Genomic DNA, 10809 nt, shown 5'->3' with positions numbered 1-10809 from the left:
AAAAAAAAGCTTCTATTTTACAAATTTAGTTAAGGCTTATATGTTTTCTATAAAAGTCGTAAGAACATTTAAAATTTTCCCCTGAAAATAATATTCTATTTCATTAAGTTAACTAAATTTCGGCAGTACATTGGCATATTTACTATCTAGTTGTGTTTATATTTCCTTCCACTAGGCTATGGTATGAATTATTACTTGAAGCGGTATATATTTATACCCTGACCCTTCTAATTACCTTTTCGATTGTAAGAAAGTAAGGATCCTAATAATAAATCCCTGAGGGCTTATCATCTTAAAAGGTTAAATATGTGTAAGTGATTAGCTTCAGATTCACAAAGTAATTGTAAAGTTTTCTTTTTTTCTTTTTTTTCTTTCTTTCTTTTTTTTTTTTTTTTTTTTGATGTCCACAATTAGAAAGCTTAAGGGTAACTTCATGTTATTTTCTGCTCCATATTAACTTAATACTAATTTATTCTTATTCTTCTTATTCTAATTTCTCCTCCTTTTCTTTCTACACCTTCCCCTCTAATTTTGTTTATCCTCCTTCTTAATCAACACCGTATTTTTCGTTCTTTTTTTCCCGCATTTAGATTTAGCCTGTATGTAGTACCATAAATATAAATCAGATATGATTTTCATAGCAACTTAATGCGTATACTTATTATTATTATTATTATTATTGTTGTTGTTGTTGTTGTTTTTGCTGCTGCTGCTGTTTTCTTTATTCTCATTCTCAATCTTACTTTTTCTTTTCTTCATTAAATCAGCTTTAACCTGTATATAAAGGTTTAAAAACTGTAAATACAACTGGAGAAGCACACAAACTCTCAATATGTTTACATACTGTGTGTCGTGTTAGAATGGCGGCTCATCTGGGCACCTCTCATCAAGCCATCACAGTTCCACAGGAAAGACATTTATTGGGGGTGGAAAGGACAAAAGGGGGCATCAAAGAAGAAGAATGAAAGAGAGAGAAGGTCAGGGGAGCTCTGCTTTTAATTTGGGCCATGACTTAACCACAAGCACTGCTGGGAGTGGGTGTGTGTGTGAAGGGATGGTGGTTGCTGTGACAACAGATTAGGAAACTCACCTCTGATGCCAACTGTGTAGTAAATAAATAAAAGAAATGTATATAATTTGAAAACTTGTGTTAATTACTTATACATTAAAATTGTTTAGATGTTAATGTTTTATTGTAAGACAGTTTCAAAACATTTGAATAATGTATTTTAATTTTTTAGAACTACCATATTCCTCTCTGTCCTTCTTCCATGAGACAGTTTTTCTCAACTCCTCTCCCACTAATTTTATTTTATGCTTGATCTACTAGAGATTCATTCCCTAACATAGGTAGGGAATTTATATAGGAGAAAGCACACCATACCAATGGTTATACCATTAAAGAAAATGGTACCACTTCCCCTAACAATTAATTGCCAATAGTACCTAAACTTTGTCCTACAACTTCGTGAGATATACCATACAACACTGATATGTTAGTCAGCCAATTTTGCTGTACCATGCTAGAAATATTTGTTCATGTACAATTGCAACAAATTAAAAATGATTATTTTAATTTACTAATCTGTTCTATACTAATTTGATTTGACTAAATAGAATGTGGAATGGTAAATTTTAAAAAGAGTTGCAAAGTTTTATATGTTTTTATAACTAAAAATTTTTAATTGAATTGCACATTTGTATTGAAAATTTATAAACACTTGACAAGGAGTCACAACACGATTAGAAAAATAGCAACTTTGAGAGGAAATTAGATATGTCTTACAAAATATAACTGTGGGAGAAAGCTAACCAGATATTTTCATAAATACTTTCAAGGTATAGAGAAAAGCACTTTGGAAAGAGTATGGGAGTTTTAATGCAGCAACATGGCTGTTCTGGCAAGGGATCCCATCCCAAGATCTAGGTCTGTGTGATCCAGCGGGACTGTAGCCATGCCCTTAGTCCTTACCTTTAATCTCAGATGATGACTTCTAACTACAGGCAGACAAACTCTCAAATCAGAAAAATATTTGACAGACTGAGTCAGGGATAGGATAGACTCAAATCTGACCACAACACACAGGACAGAGAGGATACTTGGGAGCATTGCAGAGAGTGTTCCTTGGGGCAAGCTGGATCTTTGTTGTCCAGATATTTCCAACCAGCAGCCAGCAACCAAATGACAACAGCTGGAAGAGCAGAACAAGAAGCAACCACCAACAGCAGGGGAATAGCAGCAGCCTCCTTTCTTGGAGCTCTTGGATTTATATGTCCTCTGAAGAGCCTCAAGAATGTAAACTATCTCCAGCTGGTAAAAATCATGCCCCTGCCAGAGCTTGAGACAAATTATATTTAGCTGCTGCAAATAAATTGAAGCAGCCCCATATCCCACACCTGGAATTACAGCAAAAAAAAAAAAAAAAACATTCACATAACATTTTTGTTTTTAAAGAAAAAAATGTCACCACAGTGCTTGGCCCCAAACTAGGTAAAACTCTATTTAGAAAACAGTGAGAACAACTACTCATAGTTGGAATTTTGGTTTTAAGACAGAGAACTTCAGAAAATATATACCCTACTCAGAGTCAAAACTAGAAAATTTGAAAGGGCAGGGGGCAAGTGAATAGGGGTACAGGAAGAGAGAATGAAGAGAAAAATAAAACACCAACTCAGATTCAAACAGTGCAGCTTATATCATTCACCAGGTTTATAGTTCCAACAGACAGGAAAATGGGAATCTCTGCTTAACATGGATGCTGGAAAATGGTTTTGGCATATGAAATGCATGTTGGCTAGATTCTTTATAAGTTGGCTCTTAGGTGACACTACAGGCAAAATTATCATATCTCTATCTGACAACCAAGGGCAAGTGTCTAGAGAATATTCTTTGAGTTCTGAAATACCAAAATAACTCTTAAGAGGGTAAAACTCTGATTCAAAATCATATAGTATTCTATACTGTACACATCTATTCTGAACAATAGGCTAAAATTGTATTCCTGTTTCTCAGAAGAGAGATAAGTTTTAGCGAAGGCCTAATACTATAAGGAAACCCTCCATTCTGCTACCTGGCAACTAAATCACAGCCTCTAGGGCCAAACAGCAAAGATCTATACAAGAAGTTTAGTATCACAAAGGTTCTTTTCTCATTGTAATATACCAACACAAGTAGAAGAGAAGGAAAAGGAAGTGACCCAAGAGACACAGTGACAGCTGCATTGAGTAAAGTGGTAGCTCAGGGACATCTTGAAGCAGCCCTTGGCAGGAGAATATACAGATGGTCAGCACTTACTCAGTACATTGTGACAGCATAACCGCTACCTGGAGCCATGAACACACAAGTGACTGCACAGGAGGGGTCTGTATCTTGTATCTTCATTTAGTTGTGAAAGAAATTCTCTCTCCCTCCCCAACACATTCTCTCTCTCTCTCTCTCTCTCTCTCTCTCTCTCTCTGTATGTGTGTGTATGTGTGTATGTGTATGTGTGTGTGTGTGTGTGTGTGTGTGTGTGTGTGCGCGCGCGCAGGGGTACTTGTGTGTAATGGTAATTTCAGAAGGTTCTAGTTTTTCTTTACCCTCAGCTGGGTCCCAGCTGAATGAGACTGGGACTCAAATTTAATTCGATTTACTACACAATATCTTGGTAGTTGTAAATCTATTTTAATCCTCTAAACTTACCTGGGTATTTCCCAGATAAAATCCCTGAAATCCTTGCACTTTTGAGTTTGTCTGTCTCACTGGGTTTCGGGTGTGTTCTCCCATGACATCTCACCGGACCCCTTTCTGGCTGAATACCACTCTTCCCTCTCTCCCCCTCCGATGGCAAAGAATAAATGGTAAGCACTGTTTATACAAATTTGAAACAAAAGATATTTGGAACAAGCATTATGGCGAACAAAACCATGCCTGTGTTGTGTGTTTGTTTGTGTTGCATGTTGTGTGAATGCACAAAGTTGAGAGGTTGAAGTTAGTAGCCTCCATATATGATCACAACACAACTGTATAAAATAGATGTAAATGTCTCTGTCCCTTGTCCTAGGGTTGCAATCACAAACAAGCAAGATGCTACAAAATACAGCTTTATTCGGATGTTGAGATTCAAACTGAAATCTCCTTGCTTTGTGGCTGACAGATTACTGAATGAACTTGGATGGCAAGCATCTCTATATTTTGTTTTTAAGAGAATTTAGTGTAGATCTCACTGTTGCACTTGTGCAATTACTCATATTTCCTTATGTTTCACGTTAGGTTTACTGGAAAGCATACTTCACAGAACAAGACAGACAAGAGTGCTGAGAAAGAACCCTTGTAGAACTAATCTGTGAGGGAAGAAGATAATCAGCAGTGGCTTTTACAGTATAAAGGAAGTCCAAAATTTAAATTGAAAACAATTAAATAGTAAAATAAGTGTTTGAAGTATTAACTTATAGACACACATAGACATGTAGACACATAAATACTCATATACATTTGTGTGTACTAAGACCTTATTAGGAATTATATTACAAACATTTTAAGAGGTTAATAGAAGACCACATGAAATATTCTTAGTTGTTAACTTTGATTGGATTCAGATTTAGGAGAGAAGACACCTATGCTTGCAACCATGTCAAAATTGCACACTAATTCCCCGAAAGAAGCCATGTTGCCCCTGTAAGTATTTTCCTTCTGTTATTTGTCTGGATGAGGAATTGTAGTTTGGATTATATAGCATAGAATATAGCACAACTTGGTTTCTACCTATGATAGAGGCCTGTATTGCAGAATGAAGCTTTATTAATAATATAGTCTGTCTCAACACTTGTAAATTTAAATATAAACAATGATCCATCAATAAGGAACCCGAGGTCAGAGTTCATCTCCACAAGAATATTTAATAAGTAGGAACATGGTAGGAGGTGTTCTATCTAGGCTAAAACATCTTGACTAGTTGACCTTGTTAAGGGAAAAGGAAGAATGCAAAGTGTCCTGGGGATAAGAAGTGAGAGTAATATCATTGTATAAGAGGATGATAGTTGGTATGGTGAGATTTCTTTAAAACAGCAATGGTTCTATGTTCATGAAGAAGCATGCAGTGAAATAAGGATCCCAGACTAGTTCAACAGAAGAATCAAGTTTTGTTTTATCACTCAAGGCAAGTTTGAAAAGCCATTGTTACCTGATAAAATATATAAATATAATATCAGTGACTACATGACAGTTGACATGAAGTTGTTAAAGTACCCAAGATTTTTGGCCTCCATGTGATAAAATGATTTCTGTAGCTACGGATGTAAAGGGAAGAAGGGGACTGAAGTCCGTTTCTACAGCTGTTCATGTTTGTGCAGTCAGTACAGTCTTAACATGCAAATTAGTTAATCAGTTCTTAAAGAGATGTTGTAATTTCAGAAACCCATGGTCCCTGTTGACTGCGATGTCTCATTAGACATTGACTTAACTTATTCTCATTTGCTATTTTTAATAAGTGTGGATACTGTTTATCTTTAATAAAATAAATATTTCTCTATTAGCTAGCTCATCACTTAAATAATTAACTGCCAACTTTTATAATTGAAAATATTGAAATCTTACCTTTTTATACAAAGCTGAGAGTAAGGAAATTAATTCCTTTTAAAGTTATATTTATCATAGCACTTTAAAATTATTTTAAAAGAATCTTACAAAATATTTTGGTCATATTCTTTATGTTTCTCCAATTCCTCTTAATTCCTCCTTATCTTCATACAAATCTAGCTTTACTTTTTTCTATCTCAAAAACAAAATGTTAAAATGAAACACACACAAAAAAACAAAAATAAATAAAAAGAAAACTGCAAATCCCAGAATGTTAAAATCACACACACACACACACACACACACACACACACACACACACGTAACTGAATCCATTTTGTGTTAGCTAATTTATCCTGAAGTTTGTGTCTGCCCTGGAACATGGTGTTGTACCCTATATACTTAGTTAGAAAATACCTTATTTTCTTTTTCTAAAAGGTATAATTAAAAGTAGCTCCTTGGTTATAGATGGGACTTTGGGTTTACTTTCTATTCCATGATGAAATTTTGTCTGTTTTGAATTGTTTAGGTTTTGTGTGCATTGTCACAATCTCAGTAAGTTAATTTGTGAATCAGCCATGTTGGGTCTGGAATACAATGCTTCCACAACTTCTGTTCTTTCTATCTTTTGGCTTTCTTTTCTTCATATATCCATGAACTTTGAGGGTAGGCATTTAATGTATATGTTCATGATTGGGTACTCCAAGGTCTCTAATACTGCGTGCAATGCAATTTTAGATTTCTGTATTAATTACATCTACTGCTATTAGAAGCTCTACTGATGAGAGTAGAGTGATGTATTAGTATATTGAATTAGCAACATAACATTAGGAGTGGTTTTATTGCTATCTTTATTCAGCACGATATTAGCAGAGTTTACACTAGGACTCATGACATATATAGTGATTGTTTTAACCTTACTTATAACGTCAAGTATGAGTTTTACTTCGCATAGTGGACTTTAAAATAATCAAAGAGTGGCTGGTTTCTTCCATACCATTTGTGCTATTATTGTACTAGTATATTTTGCCAACTGATCACTGTTGTAAGCCATAACTTTTGTAGCTGGTTGAGACTGATGATTCCTTCTCTCCACTGCGAGTGTGTATACTAATTCCCAGAAATATGAACAGTAGTCATCCACGGAAATTGAAAGACTTCCACATTCTTCTTACTTTTTCAATTTAATTATTCACCATCCTAAAGCTTTTATCATGCAAGTCTTTTATGTGCTTTGATATACTTACTCGAAGTTTTGAGGCTATTGTGAATGGTTTTGTTCACAGAATTTCTATCTTAGTACATTAATCATTTTTATATGTAACAGCTACTGATTTCTGTTTGGTGATTTCATCTTGTTATTTAGATGAAGGTATTATTACCTGTAGAAGTTGTCTGGATTTGTTATTAGAATCTTTTATGTATGTAGTAAAATCATCCAATAGTTGAATCCCTTTTCCATTTTCGACATAATATTATATAATCTATATCTATCTAAGACTATAGCATAAAAGAAATCATATTTTTTAAGTGTTTCTGGGGATCAGTACAGGAGATTTCAATAATGCTGGAGTACTAAGTATTTAGGTACTTTGATTTACTTTATTTTTTCCTGCACGAGCACAGAAAGAAAATAAATAATGCTGCAATGTTTTTGGATTCAGGTGCTACTAGGAACGTAAGGAGACTTAGTTTGTTGATCTTGATGTGTCTTTTCAACTGGATTGATATTCTTGCAGATTGTTTTATTTTAATATTTTTATATTTTGATATTAGAATTAGAATTACAACACCTCTCCCCTCTTTTTCTGCAGGGAACCATGGAATTGGCCTGGCCTTGCTGCCTGGAGGAGCTTGCATCATAGGTTTTCCAGGTTGGAGTCCATGACTTCTGGGTTACTCTGTTCCTTTCAGGTCCTGAGAGACCTATGTGCTTCTTCAGGCAGTGAAGCATTCAGGCTTCTTTGTTTTTCTCTGTATGTTACCTTAATAGTCAAGGAGGCATGAAAGCTTGCTAGGACAATTGGTCCTCCACGTCTGCTTTTGGTACCTTGTCTAGCTTGAAAGCTTCATGGTATAACTGTATTGATTATGGAAATTACCATTATATTCTGTTTTCTGCTAAAGGTATAAAAAGTCCGATTGATCTCAATAAAATTGCCATTGCTTAAGTTTTGCTGTTGAGCCTCTGACTGGCCTGATTCATTCCTCATGGCCATATGAGGTGACATATGTCAAATAAGAAAGTGAGTGCAGGAATTAGTGTATTTCATTCTTCCCAAACCTCCCTTAAGCCCCCTTTCTGTTTTTTCAAATTCATAATCACTTTTAATTGTTATTACACATAAATTTATATCATATATCAATCTACATCTATATCTCTATTTATTTACCTAATATTTATATTTATATCCATATCTATAGATATTCCTAAATACATCTTTCTCAGTCGGTGTAGTCTTAATTGTAAGTTTTTACTAATGACCACTTGGTACTGAATAATCAATTCATGTCCTCTTTTCTGAAGAAAATATTTTTTCTGCTCCAGTATTCCTTACATACATGTTGTGTGTTTTTTTGTGTGTCATTGTTGTGGAGGCCTCATGGACCTTTCTTTGTTCACTCTAGACATGTTTATTTGCCGTTGTCCTGGTTGAGCTCATATTTGGGTAGTCACATTTTAAAACTTCATGGATATAACTTCTGATATTGATAGGATAATCGATATCATGGAAAACTTACCGATACTGCTTTCACAATTTTTCCATCTCCTATTGTTCACTGGATCTTCTGACAGAAGAGAAGGAGCTAAATGGCTTGAACCATGATCTTTAGATTTAGTCTTTCAAATACAAATTAAAATCGTTCCTTAAATTTTGTTTAAAGGATAGTATGAAAGTTTTGTATGCTTACATTTTAAAGAGCTTTCTATAGTTCTTCTGCCTACATCAATGAAGCCTTTGGTCTGGGAAATACCAGTGTGAAGTTTCGTGTTTGGTATACATCAAAGAATTCAAATCTAACTTTATCATTTCCAAGAGCCATCTTACACTTCAAACCAGATCCCTTTGGTGTACATTTATTGTTACTTCATTCACAAAATAAATCTCTCAAACAAATTTGAGCAGTATGCCTCAAAGCTTGAAGGAATTTTTTTCAGTTAAGAATACAATTATGAATAAGAGCTTGAAGCAAAATATGTGTGATGTTTGAAGTTACAAGTTGAATGATGTGTTTACACCATGAAAGATATCAAACATAGATGGTGGGATATAATATATCAAAAGTAGTTTCCAAATGTATCAGAGAATCTTCAAGATTATTGCTATAGCTTGGCTCTCTAGTGTTCATCAAAAAATTCTTATTTTGAAAGATCAGTTATTCGAATGCCCTATATGTAACTGAGAAGTTACAGGGGGATGGGGATCGACCTGGCATTTTTAAAGATGTCAAGTGTGTAGCTTCCCTGTCATATATAGAAGTCAATCTTCAAGCAAAATTTCTAGTTATGCAATTTTTTCCCTACTCTTTTATCATGTCTTGTGAGCCTTATGTGTACAACTTTATTTTGTACTTATACTTGGGGCTAATCAGTCCATTGTTTGTTTTGCTATGCATTTTTAAAATTTCTTTTCTCTCTCTCTCTCTCTCTCTCTCTCTCTCTCTCTCTCTCTCTCTCTCTCTCTTTTTTTTTTTCTACACTCCAGATCTTGTTCTACTCCTAGTCCACCCTCTGAGTGTTCCACATCCCATACATCCTCTCACCCCCTTGTCTCTCACCTTACCTCTAAACTCCCTGAAGCCTCCAGTCTCCGGAGGGTTAGGTGCATCACTCATGATTGAAACCAGACCCAGCTGTCCTCTGCTGCATATGTGCTGGGGGGCCTCATATCAGCTGGTATATGCTGTCTGTTTGGTGGTCCAGTGTTTGAAAGATTTCAGGGGTCCAGATTAATTGAGATTGCTGGTCCTCCTACAGGGTTGTCCCCTCCTCAGCTCTTTTAGCCTTTAGTTCTATTAATTTTTTATCAGGCCTGGATCTCCGTAGTATTCTATCCACTGGGGAAAAACAGTTTATTTGATGAGTGATGGGAGTTACAAGTTTCTTTTGGTACAAATATTCTTATTGAAAATCTTGTTGGGGATTATATTGGTTTAAGAATGAAGCAGAAGTAGGTGTCATTTTAAGATTTCTGCTATCATTAGCACTGTCAATTTGGATGGGGTCCCAGTTTCAGACAAGTTGTGTATGTGTGTGTGTGTGTGTGTGTGTGCGCGGAAGTATGTGTGTGTGTGTTGTGTGTGTGTGTTTTTTGCTTGTTTTTTCCTGTCGAATCGCTTTAATGACAATTATTCAGCTGTTGGTTACAAAAAAAAAATTGCCCTCTTTAAGGATATTTTGAAATGCTGTCCATTATTATAATTCATAAGCATCACAGCTGTGTAGGACTATTGATTGTTTCCACTGGGAGCATTAATAACGCTGTTCTGTACTATAAAATGTAGTATTTAGAGCAGAAACTTTGGGTCAAATGTCCAGGAAACCACTGAGAGCTGAGACCAAGGTGCCCAGTCACTTCAGCAGTTAGGACTTAAGTTTCATGTGTTTTACATGTGTCTCTTGAGAAACTTTTCCTTAATTTTCTAGATTTTTTTTTTTGACCCATAGGTTAATACTGAAAGGAAATCATTGTCAGTTTTATTTCCAGGTCTGTCCAGTTGGTCTCATTTTCCATGCAAATTTACCATAGTCATGATTTGCGATGCTAAGAAGTATGCACATTGCCTTATGTCAGGTTGTGTGTCACAATACTAATGTAATTCTGAAATCCTCAATAAATAGCTGACTGCCTTACTTGGTTTAAAGTAATGTTTATTTATGATACCTTACTCAACTGAAGTGCAACATTTAAAATATGTACACACATATGTCCTTGTTATATGAAAAAATTTGCATTAAGAATAAACCAGCATTTACAAATTTGGGAAAAGATTTTTGAGAAATGTGGGAGGTTTTGGCAAGATGGAGCAATTGACAGCTGGAGAAAGACTGTAATTAGGAGACTGCAAGAATATCTAGGTATAAAGAGGGAATTTAGCTCTAGAAGAAAGGACTTTCTGGAATGTCTGTTACTTAATTTTGTTAAATTGCTCATTAGTTATGACCTGGGGATGTCTTAACAAAGTAATAATTAATTCAGAGTTTGGCTTGAGGTATTTTTCCTATCAACTAACAATGCTGCCCATTGGAT

General features: G+C 35.1%; 1 pseudogene; it reads right to left on the bottom strand.

Annotated features, from left to right (window-relative positions):
* The window catches only part of LOC110325158, a 12555-nt pseudogene extending 3161 nt beyond the window's left edge, over positions 1–9394 (bottom strand).
* Between the last annotated feature and the right edge of the window lie 1415 nt (positions 9395–10809).

Source organism: Mus pahari, chromosome 8 (assembly GCF_900095145.1).
Source record: "Mus pahari chromosome 8, PAHARI_EIJ_v1.1, whole genome shotgun sequence".
Lineage (NCBI taxonomy): Eukaryota > Metazoa > Chordata > Mammalia > Rodentia > Muridae > Mus > Mus pahari.
This window is presented reverse-complemented; position numbering and strand designations above follow the sequence as displayed.